Source organism: Akebia trifoliata, chromosome 14 (genome assembly GCF_017979445.1).
Source record: "Akebia trifoliata isolate Shusen 1 chromosome 14, ASM1797944v1, whole genome shotgun sequence".
Classification (NCBI taxonomy): Eukaryota; Viridiplantae; Streptophyta; class Magnoliopsida; order Ranunculales; family Lardizabalaceae; genus Akebia; species Akebia trifoliata.
Window position 1 is genome coordinate 30,438,378 of NC_141388.1, and position 12,683 is coordinate 30,451,060.

General features: G+C 31.4%; 2 long non-coding RNA genes across 2 annotated transcripts; both read left to right on the forward strand.

Annotated features, from left to right (window-relative positions):
- Positions 1-7,368: 7,368 nt before the first annotated feature.
- LOC147386735 (uncharacterized) lies at positions 7,369-8,302 on the forward strand. Its single transcript, XR_015172150.1, has 3 exons — positions 7,369-7,850; positions 7,955-8,023; positions 8,133-8,302. It is a non-coding gene; the product is annotated as an uncharacterized LOC147386735 (long non-coding RNA).
- Positions 8,303-8,422: 120 nt separating this feature from the next.
- Positions 8,423-9,199, forward strand: LOC147386736 (uncharacterized). The gene is made up of 3 exons (XR_015171709.1): positions 8,423-8,701; positions 8,862-8,941; positions 9,118-9,199. It is a non-coding gene; the product is annotated as an uncharacterized LOC147386736 (long non-coding RNA).
- The last annotated feature ends 3,484 nt before the right edge of the window (positions 9,200-12,683 follow it).

A 12,683-nucleotide genomic window follows, 5' to 3' on the forward strand; every position in this document is an offset into this window, starting at 1 on the left:
TGAAAACTAATAAAGTGGATTAAAAGGTAAAATAGAAAATATAATAATGTTAAAAAAGGAGGCATACTCTTTCGGGTTAAAGGGGCCAAAGTGAAAAAAATAGAGTTGGATAGGTATTATTAAAAAAAAATTGATATTAAAGAAGTAATGAAAAATAATAAAATAGATTAAAGGGGTAAAAGAGAAAATATAGTCAAATCGGAGGAATTGAAGAATAAATGAAATAAAGTGGATCCTATGACACTATAGTGTTCGTTGAAAAACTTTTGTATAAATTGTGGAGAATTATAATAAAACTTAGGTAAGTAAAATTCGTTCCACAGGGACAATAAAGATTCAAATGTTCATTCGAATTGAAAATCAAAACAGAGTTGGAAAACAAATTCTTTAAAAACAGATTTGTAAAATTGCAGCTAAATTATAAATTGAAATTGAAGCAAGAAATTAGATATTGAAAACAAAGTAAAAGGGGTTTAGAGAGTTCAAATTAACTATTGCAAATCATCTATAATGCTGAATAATTTTAATTTTAACTCGATCCATGTAACAAGTCATTGTTTGTGGATCGGAAGATAAATCGATTAGAAATAGATTGTAACCAAAGAATATTCATATAAAACCCGAACTTGGATAAGATTACCCGACTTATACCTCAATTCATCACAAATCATGACTATTCTTAAACTTATCTAAGCAATAATCATCAAAGCTTGAATCAAATGTATAAATCAGATGATCTTCTCATAAGAAGCTTCATAATATTACAGTTTAAAACATAAATGATAGAATTATAACAACAATATTAAATGAACTTGCTCCGGCATCCTTGATCTCTCTAAGGAGGATCTAGCCAATCATCATAAGAATTAAGTTGCTCAACTTCTTCAAAAATTTTCCCTCTAAATCGATCCTCTTACACGTTAAATAAATCTCTAAAAAGGAACATAGTTCCAGATTAACTAATTTATCCACACAACAAAAATTGAGAAAATTTCACCCTAACTTCCTCAAATCAGAATTGTAGAGGTGATCTTATGAAATTAAAACCTAAAATCAAACTGAATTGAACAATGTAAGTCAGAATCTTTTTAGTGTAATAAAGAATTTTACTTTAAATCTGATTTCTTCTAAGTCCCTTTGTTCATGTTTCTGAATTTTTACTTATTCTTCTTATTCTTTATGTGTGTAAATAATGATGGTTGAAACAAGATAAAAATAGTAAATTTACAGAACTATTTTATTTTAAAAGATAAGTCAATTTAAAGTTTTGTATTAACAATTCTTCAGATTTGTGCTTTTTGTTATGTGTTGACATCACATATAACGTAGTTATATTTGCGTTATAATCTGAATCAGTTGTTATTTTTAGTTTAATCTTGGTCAATAATAATAACACATCATTATACTTCAAGATGTCTTAACCTAATTTTAGTGATCTATAATGAAGAGTTTCATCTCAAGATGTGTATTAGTGTTGTTACTTTCATTTGAAAAACGATTTAAAGATGATAAACAATTCAATCTTTCCTTATTCCCTTCATATTTCTTAGACATTAAATGGTATTTAGATAAATCTAGCATCTCATAACACTACATATTTGATACTTTATTTTATTAAAAAATAGAATAATCCCAATTATGGGCAACCCATCTTGGTGAAATTGGAATTAGTTGTATCTCGAGATGGATAAAGAACAACATACTTCATCTTAGTTTCAATTCTTTCATTATTTTCCTACAAGTATTTTTTATTTCTAATGTATGTATAGCATTGATAGTAATGATGAAAATTCCTGTGAAAAAATCAAAATAACAAAAATAACACAACCGTACAAAGCACAAGGTTTACGTGGTTTGGTAGTGTGCCTACGTCTACAGAACAATAATTATTTTCTCATAATCTTACAACCCTGGAGATCTCTCTTTATATAATTGAGAGTTATCAAAACATGTAAAACTCCTCAAAACAGAAACCCTTTAAAAAAGAAAACCCCTTAAGAGAATATTACATGATTGTCCTTTTCATACTCCCTAAAAAAATTGGAATAGGGACTTCGCCCTCACAGCTCTGTTTAGCGTGATATAATACAAGACATTCGCACAATAATCTTCACATTGGCTTGAATTCTACCACTTTGAAGAGAATGATAAATTATTCATCCTTCGTACCTTCTTGAGGTACATTTTCCACACCCACACATCTATTGGGGGTGCCTTTAAAACACATCTCAATGGATGTTAACCAAATTCAAGCAATGCTCAAATTTGGTTACTGTAACTAGCTTAGTCATCATATATGTTGGATTGTCATCTGTATGAATCTTTTCTAAAATAATCTCCTTGTTGGATACTACATCTCTGAAAAAATAAAAATGCACATCTATATGTTTGGTTCTTGCATGGTAAATTTGATTTTTCGCTAAGTATATTGCACTTTAATTATCATAGTACAATAACATATTTTCTTGTTTAATCTCAAGTTCACCTACAAGTACCCTCAACCAGATTGTTTCTTTGACATTTTCTAAGATTACTATATATTACGCCTCTATAGTAAATAAAGTTGTATTAGTCTGTAACATAGATTTCCAACTAATGGGTCCACCTGTCATTGTAAATAAATATCTAGTACTAGATTTTATCTTGTCTAAGTCACCAATAAAGTCGGAATCAACATAATCAACAACTTTGCTTCCCTCTTGGACATTTTTGTTGAACTCAATGCCTACATCCAAGGTACCCTTCAAGTATCTAAGAATCCACTTCATCATTTGCCAATATTCTTTATCATAATTTGCCAAATATTGACTAGTCACAATGACTGACTGTGATATGTCAAGTCTAGTACAAACTATAGTATACATAATGCTTCCAATTGCACTAGCCTAAGGGATTTGGGTATTTGCTCATTTTCTTCATTTATAACTAAACAGAACTATGAAGATCATCTTTGCACCCCCTAGGTCTTTTATATTAAACTCATTGTTAAGTTGTCTCGACTATTAATATAAGATTTATCCTTAACAGCTATTAACATGTCATCCACATAAAGTATTAGACAAATAAAATAATTATTTTCAAGCAATTTGAAATAAAGATATGGATCAAACTCGCATCGTGTATATCAATTCTTTAACATGAAAGTGTCTAAACACTTATACCATTGCCTAGGGGATTGTTTTAAATCACAAAAAAGACTTTTTCAACTTACAGATATTGTCTTTCTTCTTATTTTTCTGAAATCCTTATGGTTGATGTATGTAAATCTACTTCTCTAACTTTTCATATAAGAAAATTATAGTAACATCCAACTGCTCTAACTATTATTGATAACAAAACACGAATAGATGTATGATTAATTACTAGTGAAATTTTTTCATTTAAATCAATACCTTCATGTTATGCAAATTCCTTTTCTACCAATCTTGTCTTGTATTTGATTTTTTCTATTTTCAAAGATAGTTCATTCATTTTGAAAACTTACTTGCAGTCGATCACTTTTTTATCCTTAGGTAACTTCATAAAATCCCATGTTTTATTTTTGTGCAAGGAGTTCATCTCATCCTTTATTGTCTTTTGTCATTTTCCTTATTGTTCATTAATAAGAGCTTCTTGAAAATGTGATGGTTCATCATTCTTTGTCACAAGTGCAAAAGTAACCATATTATGTTTGGAGAATTTGAAGTATCAATTTCCACCTCAGTAGGACTAATCTCCTTAGTTGTGATTTCATCTTTCTATTTTTTATGTTTTAACATATTCATTTCATCAAAGATCATATTTCTGCTTGTCACCATTTTTTTTGTTTTAAGATCCAATACTCTATATCCATTTTATGCCTTTTGCATAGCCAAGGAAGATACATTTCTTTGATTTATAATCAAATTTGTTGTGCTAATCATTAGGACCATGCATGTAAATAAAACATCCAAACATTCTCAAATAAAAATAATCAACTGATTTACTTGACCATATCTCTTCTAGTGTCTGACGCTTTATAGCAGTTAATGGTAATCTATTAATCAAGTAAATTGTTATATTAACTGCTTTAACCCAAAAACTTTTGCATATCCTTACATTGATCCTCATATATCTTATTTTTTTAAGTAAAGTATTGTTCATGTGTTATACAACCCCATTTGATTGTGGCATTTTCTTTACTGTAAAGTTATGTTCAATGCCCAAATCTTTATTAAACTGTAGAAATTTGCCTTCCCCATATCTCCCTCATTATTTATCTTGGTGCACTTCACATGTTTACTTGTTGGTTTTCAAATCTGGCTTTCCATTCTTTGAAAATTACATAGACCTTTGATTTATGTTTCATAAAATATACTCATACTTTTTTGAAGAACTTGTCTATAAATGTCACGAAGTACTAGGCTCCTAAATTAAAAGTTACCAGGGCTAATCCCAATACATTTGAGTGAATATACTCAAGTATCTCTATATTATGATATTTTGAAGCCTTGAAATATATCCTGCATTGTTTTTTAAACACACAATTTTTACAAATATCCAGCTCACGGGTTTTAACTTTTTTAAAAAGTTTTTTGTTGTGAAGTTTCAACATACCTCGCTCATTCATATGTCCCAATCGTATGCACTACGTCATAATGGTTAAATGCGACCCTGATTTTGGGGAAAAGCAGCAGCTGTAAGCAGTCGTTTTTCAACGACGGATTGCAACAGTCGCTGCATAAAAAACGACTTGACTTTTATAAGTTTAATAAATCACGATTGTTATTTTGTTGATGTCGTTTTGACTGATTCATCAGGGTTTTGTGCCCAATCAGTCGTTTTCCCCTTCTATTTCCCATTCAACTCGATCTCTAGAATTTTATTTTGATTTTGCGGCTCACATCACGATCTCTCACATCAACTCTCTGCTCTCTCTCTCTCTCTTTTCACACACACTCAATCGGATTTCACCTATTTAGGTTTTGATCTCTCTAAACAGACACAATCAGATTTCAAAATCATTGATCGTTTTCTTTCTTTTAGATCTACTTCAAGGTTCAATTCAATGCAAGATCACCAATCGATTTGAAATAGAGCTTTCCTAACGATTATCTTCCAATCGATTTTCATATACACATCTTATAATCAACAATCAATTTCACATAATGATTTATTTATTTTGTTTTGTTGAATTTTGGGATTTGTGGAGAGTTTTGTGCTGATATATGAGTCATTTGGAATGTTGAATCGTTTGGAAAGATTTTGAAGAATTACATGTGAAGATTGTAAGTATGATTCAACTTTTTAATATTCTGAGTTATTTTATTTGAACATTTGAAAATTATTTGACTTGGATAGATCTTGCAAATTTCTTGTTTTGATTTTAAAGAAATCTCGTGAAATCGTAATTTTGTTTCTTTAACAGTCTTGAATTTGTGGAAGGAAAAAAAAAAACAGTTCTTCAGTGTTCTTCGATGCATTTTAAATTTATGATTTTTTTTAGTGAGAGGATAGATATATGTTGTTAAGTGGTGGAAATGCTAGATTTCATAATTTTTTTATTTACTCAAAAAAATCTTTGTAATTTAAGAAAAAAATAGAAATAAATTCAATTGAGGTATAAAATTTAGTTTTTTTATGGAGGAATAATTTTATGCTCATAGGTAGTTGATCCATATGAAAACATTGAAGCAAATTAAGGAAATTTTTTAAAATATTTTTTGAAATTGATTGATGATTATAAGATGTGTATAAGAAAATAAGTTTTCTAAGAAATCTATTAATATAAATTTGAGGAATTCTCTCCCGTAGTTGTTTTGTTTTTATAAATGCTTGCTACTTGCATTTTATATAACAATGATTTGCTATAATTATTTTTAAGTTCAAATTTGTATGAGCATGTGGCTACTTGTTCTAACTCTTAATTTCTTATTTTTGTTTTGTAGAATGAGCGTGAGACATTGAAGACCGAGAAAGAAGCGGAAGATCATATCAGGCAGTTCACTCACAATGAAGCTAGACAAGATATTGTCTGTAAGTAGTTCATGTTTCTACTTATTTTGTATCATATTTTTTTTCTATGAACATTTCAATATCTTGGATTTGAGAAGTAAGGGTGGAAATGTGCATAGTTTAACCAAAAAAACTATGCTTATGATAGGTGTTAACAGGTACATTGATAAAGGTGTGGCAGAGCTTGCACTTGGAGTGCTGTTCATTGACGAGGTGCCTTTTCCTTTCAAATCTCTTGTATGTCCTATATGGGTTAGGTTAGCCTGTATATTATCTTCCGATTTATGCAACCTTACTTTGCAGTTTCACATGTTGGATATGGAATGTTTTTCCTACTTGAATTGTGCTTTATAGAGAGCACTTTCTCCTATTGTAGTTTTTGTCACAAATAGAGAATTATGTAATGTCCTTACATGTTGATTGAGAACTTATTGACTTCTTAGATAGTTGTTATATGTTCTTATAGGGCTAAAGTTCAAACATTGGTGCATACTTATGGGGATTCAAGTATGATAGAGCCCTGTTCTGTTATTCATGCCCTATCCATGAAAGTATTGTCTGAAAATAAAAGGAGGATCATTTTACTTTCGGTTCCAACTGTTAAGTTTAATTTCATCATTTTCCAAGTAAGCCCAATGATCTCATGTTTTATTGATGTAACTGTGTGGTATTAATTGATTTTTAGATCCCCTTCTTTAATCTAACATAAATAAATACTATTATCTTATGCAGGTGTTTTCACATTTGCACAACCTTGACCTTCAATATCATCTAAGGTACTTTCTAATGACCATCTTCAACTAACAATGAATCTGTTCATCAATTGACTTTCACCACCCATTCACCACACTCACATAGAAATGTAGGTTCAAATTTGTATGAGCATATGGCTACTTATTCTAACTCTTAATTTCTTATTTTGGTTTTGGCAATTTGTTGAACCCCATAAATCTGTATTCTTGTATGATTGTTTCATCTTTATTTTTATTTTTAGGACTTAATTCAGATGAGAGACCCTAGATCATGTGTCTCTTCTATTATCAATAACAAAATGGTTAATATTGGGCAAACTTTTATCGGTTTGAATTATCGTTGAACATCTAACAAAACACAAGATATGGTTCTATGTGTGATGAATGTGGTAGGTTAAGGGCAGATAGATATTGGTTTGAATTAAAGGGTTGTGATGGTTGAAGTAGATTTTAGCTTCTAAATCTGGATGGAAGGAAGGTTTTGATAGAATGAGATTCTAAAGTCACATAACCTTTTACCTATTATAAACTAGCAAAAATAATACTTAATTTCCTCCTTGAAATATCACTCTAATTCTATGGTGACTAATTCTATTGAACTTGAATCCATATGAGAGTCTCTCATGTTAACTTCTAGCCAATTTCTCTGCATAGGGATTTGGGGATTCACTATATCCTATGTTAACTTTCACTCTTTCATTTTGGACATGATATTTATTGTTGAATGGCTAAAGATAATGGTTTTTATGTGAATCTTTAAACCAACTTTCTACTGACCAAGGTTCTACATGTAGGTTCTTCCGCGGATGCTTCCAAACTATCACCATCACGTACGTACATATGAGAAATTGAGAATACACTCATAACTAATTTTATGAAAGCAACATTCTCAGGTCCATTTATCCCTGTTTTTTTTACTTGTGTCCTTACTCAACTTGAATAATATTACTTGTTATTGGTTTCATTTCTAATATTTGTTCAACTCAAATGAACTCTCAATTTTATTCCTTTCTAATTTTTTTTAAATCTGATTTGCACAAAATGACATTGCTCTTAGGCCCCGCAAGCTATGGGAAGACCACCTTGCTCTTAGCTTTGGTTAGAAAGCTTGATTTGAATCTTAAAGTACATAAAATTTAATCTTTTTTTTTTTTAAATTTCATTACTTACTTTGTTCATCTTGTTTGATCCTAGTCAAAAACTAAAATGGGTTCCTTTTGAAGTATAAGGTTTCAGGGCAAGTAACTTACAATGGTTGTGGAATGGACGAGTTTATCTCATAGAGAACATCTGCATATGTAAGTCCATATGGCGTGCAAACTATACTGCTATGTTAATCTTACTACCACTTTATTCTTCTTTGCTGGTTTTTGTAACTAATTTGTATGTATTTGTGGTTCACAACAGGAGATTGAGAACGAGAAACTAAAACTAGAACACGTTCAAATAATGGAGGAGAACAGTGGATTGCGTGTGGATCGGGTCTGTATAATTTGAATTAGTCATCCTTATAAATTCTTTAATTTGAGGAGCTTATTACACAAGATTATTTATTTTCCATGTTTAACTTAGGATGGATTTGTATGAAATTGACTTGAAAGTTGGTGATTTGTTGCTAGGGGTGGTGGGTATGGAGTCATCACATCATGGATCTAAATGGGATCATGTTAGATTTGTATAATTGTTTGATTTTACCTTCTAAAAATAGATAATTTACCACAGGTGGTTCCAAAAATAGTTAGATTTATGAAAGTTGAAGATGAGGGGCATTTGGGTCTTTTCATTTTGTTAGTTGGTGGTTCCAAAAATTGTCAGCTATTTTTACATTTTAATCTACAATATTGAGATCCTCTACTTGAGCATTCCTGTAAATTATATGCCAAAATTTAATTTTTCAGTATTGGGAGAGGGCAAAGTTTCCATTTCATGTTATTCCAAAGCTTGGAAGCCTGGATATTGTTGGTGGCACAACTAAGGTACGTCACTTTCTGTTATGTTTATTTTCTTTTTCGGAGGTGAAAATTTGTAGGTACGTTATATTATCTTTTCTTTTTCAAAGGTGAAAATTTGGAGCTCTATTGGCATCATTCCAAATTAACCAAGTGAAACTTCTTCACATGTTGGGTAATGTTCAAGCAATTTTCCTTGTTGGTTGACGACTTTGCAAGCTTTATGAGTCGGGAAAGATGACAATTGGTCATGCTAGTCTGGGAAAGGTAACAAGACTGCATCAAATACATACTTTTGAAAGTAATACTGATTCCAGTATCAAGTAATAACATATATCTTAATGTCTAGGCCTAGATTATCTTAATGTCTAGGCTTGAATAATGTTTATCTATCTTGTTAAAATATGATTTTTGATGTGCTCACTTTTTGTGTTGATTCACAGACTATGGAGTGGATAGCTATGACATCGGAACAGGCTTTAGACATTTTGAAATTGCTACTCAAGATGTGTGTGTTGTTCTATAATTTAAGTTTTAGAAACATAACTATGGTTGTGTATTGTAGAACTTAAGGACTCTTTAACTTCATGGCTGTGCAGGTCTATAAAATGGTTGAAGACATTCGGGTTAAGGGGGAAATATCACTCGTGAACCTAGTTACTCGAGCTGGGAGGAAAGATAACCCGACAACCAGGGCCAATCCCTGGAAGTAACACCAAGATCACCTCTTTCCTTGATCAAGATGGCTGGAAAACGGTAAATTTATGAACGTTGTTAATGTCCTACAATCATACTCTATATTGTACTTGGTTATAATTTAGGTCAAGTTGATTTCTTTCGTCCTGATTACACTTTGTGCTGCATAGGTTCTGGAGTGTATTGACAAGCTTTCCCAGCTAGGATTGTACGTTTTACAAATAGAATTCTTGAATACACAACCTCAAAGTTGTTTTGCAATGTGATTATTGCCAATTTAGTGTGTATTGTCACTCATTTACAGAGTGGACCATGCATGACAGGGATCTTTCTTATAATAATCTTTGCGGTTCCATTCCGAAAATATCTACAAGAACTGTCAAGTAAGCCACACTCTCTCAATCTTGTAGCATGTTCCAAACTTCTTAGTTTTAAAGTAGGAATTTGCTTGAAAATAACTGATGAGGGGCTTACCCAAGTTGGCACGTTTTGTTCGAATTTGTTTATTCTGATGTTCTGATTTTCATACATGTTGTTTATGCTCTTTCCTTATTTGAACATAATTAATTTGAAAATGTATATAATATGTGGTATTAACATTAAAAATGTTATCTAGGTATATTGAACTTGTTGTCTTCAATGTATATGCTAAATAGTTGGTATGTGTCACTGGCATGTACATGCGTCAATAAGTTTCATGCGTGCCAAATACACATGGTATTCAATTCTGTTCCCATCACAGTTACAATTCAAAAATCTGATTTTGGATCGTGTTTTCATTTTTTTGGTGCCTATTATGTTGATCAGTTGGAGTGCCCATGCACCAGGGATCATCTTTAAATGTCTTAAAGGGTCAGTTTTCACTTTAAATGTGCTATAACATATTATTTTAAACTGAAATCTTACTATGACTTGAGCACAATTTTCATCAAGTACAATTCTTTTTTCTATTTTAGTTCTATTCTGAGTTCCTTTTGTTGGGACTACAGATCCACTCGAGTTAAATGAACGTGATGACCAGCCTCAAGGAATACCTCACAAGGATGAAGGACAGTTAGAATGATATTTACTATATCACTGGTGAAAGCAAGAGCTGTTGAGAACTCCACATTCCTTGAGAAGCTCAAGAAGAAAGGGTATGAAGTACTTTACATGGTTGATGCTATTGATGAGTATGTTGTGGGTCAGTTGAAGGAATTTGAAGGAAAGAAGTTGATTTCTACTCTGTTAAAATAAGTAGTGTGCCATTTCAGTAATTTTTCAATTTTACTATACCATTTTGTATTTCTCTCTTTGTTTAATTGGTGATCTTTTGGTGGAAACTCTATATGCAGGAGGATTAGTGACATAAATTTACCAGAGTTCCCACCGTCAAGTAAGTTGAATGTTTTTTTATGTATTTCATGATTATGTAATATTAATAATTTAAATCGACATAAGTTGGATTGGGTTGGGGAGTAACGAGGGGCATTTGAGTCTTTTCATGTTGTTAGTTGGGGTCTAGGTCATCAATGTCAACACATAGGGGTATCTCCATTATTCAGCAACATGTGATGGGGGCAGGTGTAAAATAATTTTTTTTAAAAACAAAATACCCTATAGCGATGATCGCTATATCCCAATGCCGACCGTCGTTATATCCCAATTATACTGTCGTGGACTGTCATTTTTTCCGACTGTCGTAGATAGTCATTTTTTTTCAACTGTCGTGGACAATCGTTTTTGCCGACTGTTTTGGTCTGTCGCTTTTTAAAAACCACTCATTTTAAAACGATTCTTTTTGCGACTGTAGGGACAGTCGTTTTTGACGCATTATGACATAGTGATGTGCCATAATTTAGTTTCATCTTTTTCACTATTTTCTATTGAACCAACAATAGCTCCACCTGTAATTGCATTCCCAATAAGCTTATACAAATTTCTTATTTTCTTACCTTTTAGAACAACCATGGTACCTTTCACAACCTTTAGAACTCTACCTACAACTGAGTATCTATACCCAACATAATTCAAAGTACTCAAAGAAAGTCAATTATTTTTTAGATCAGACACATATCTCACATTAGTCAAGGTACGAATCATTCCATCTTGCATATTTAATTTTAATGGTCTTTATCCCAATTGTTTTGTGCATTGCGTTGTTACACATCAACATAACACCACCGTTATATGATTCATATTTGTCGAATCAATTCCTATTTGGACACATATGATATGAACATCCTGAATCCAATATCCAATAATCTCGTAGAGTGTTGATATTTGAGAAAATGAAAACTGAGAGTGCATCCCCGTTGTTAATATTTGAAGTCTCTATTGTTACACTTGTTGAATTGGAAGAATTTTGCCTTCTTCTTGTTTTAAATATCTTTCTGACATTGTTTCTTACTGATCTAGATTTGTTCTTTGACCTCCCTCGTCCTTGAATCTCTTTTGCCACAAACCCTTTTACTTAAGATTCCTTATTATTCGATTTTCTCATCATCTAATTTGATAAAAGAGTCACAATAGCTTCTTTTGTATTTAAAGTCTTCTTCTCATAAAGTTGGGTCGTGACAAGATGATCGTACAAAAGGGAAAGAGATGCCAATAACAATAATGCATTGTCTTCTTCCTTGATTTTAATCTTGAGTCTTAATAGTTCGCTCACAATCTTCTTGAACATGTTGAGATGTTCTTGTAGATCTAAATTTTTTTGTCATTTGTAATCCTTACAGTTATTTCTTAAGAAATAATTTGTTTGTTATTAACTTCATCATGTATAAACTCTCTAGTTTCTTTCAAAGATCTAGTGTTGATTTTTCATCCATCACGTTATATATCACTTCATCTACAAGACATAAATGAATAGTACTCATGGCTTTCTGATCGATCTCTTCTCAATCATCTTTGTCCATCATCATAAGTTTCTTACTAGACAACTTCTTGTACAATCTTTGTTGCACCAACAGATATTTCACTTGCCTCTACCATAAGTTGAAGTTATTCCTCCCATCGAACTTATCAACTTCAAACTTTGAATCTGTCATTTTCGTCGCAAACCTCAATAACCTGAGGCTCTAATACCAATTTATGGAAAAATCAAAATAACAAAGATAACATAATTGCACACAACACAAGGATTTGTGTCATTCGATAATATGCCTACATCCACGATAAAAAACAATAATAATCACTATTTTTTCATACGTTTTACATTCCTAGAGATATATATTTATATAACCGAGAGTTACCAAAACATGTAAAACTCCCAAAAATAGAAACCTCCCAAAAAAAATCCCTTAAGAAAATATTTCATGGTTGCTCTTTTCAT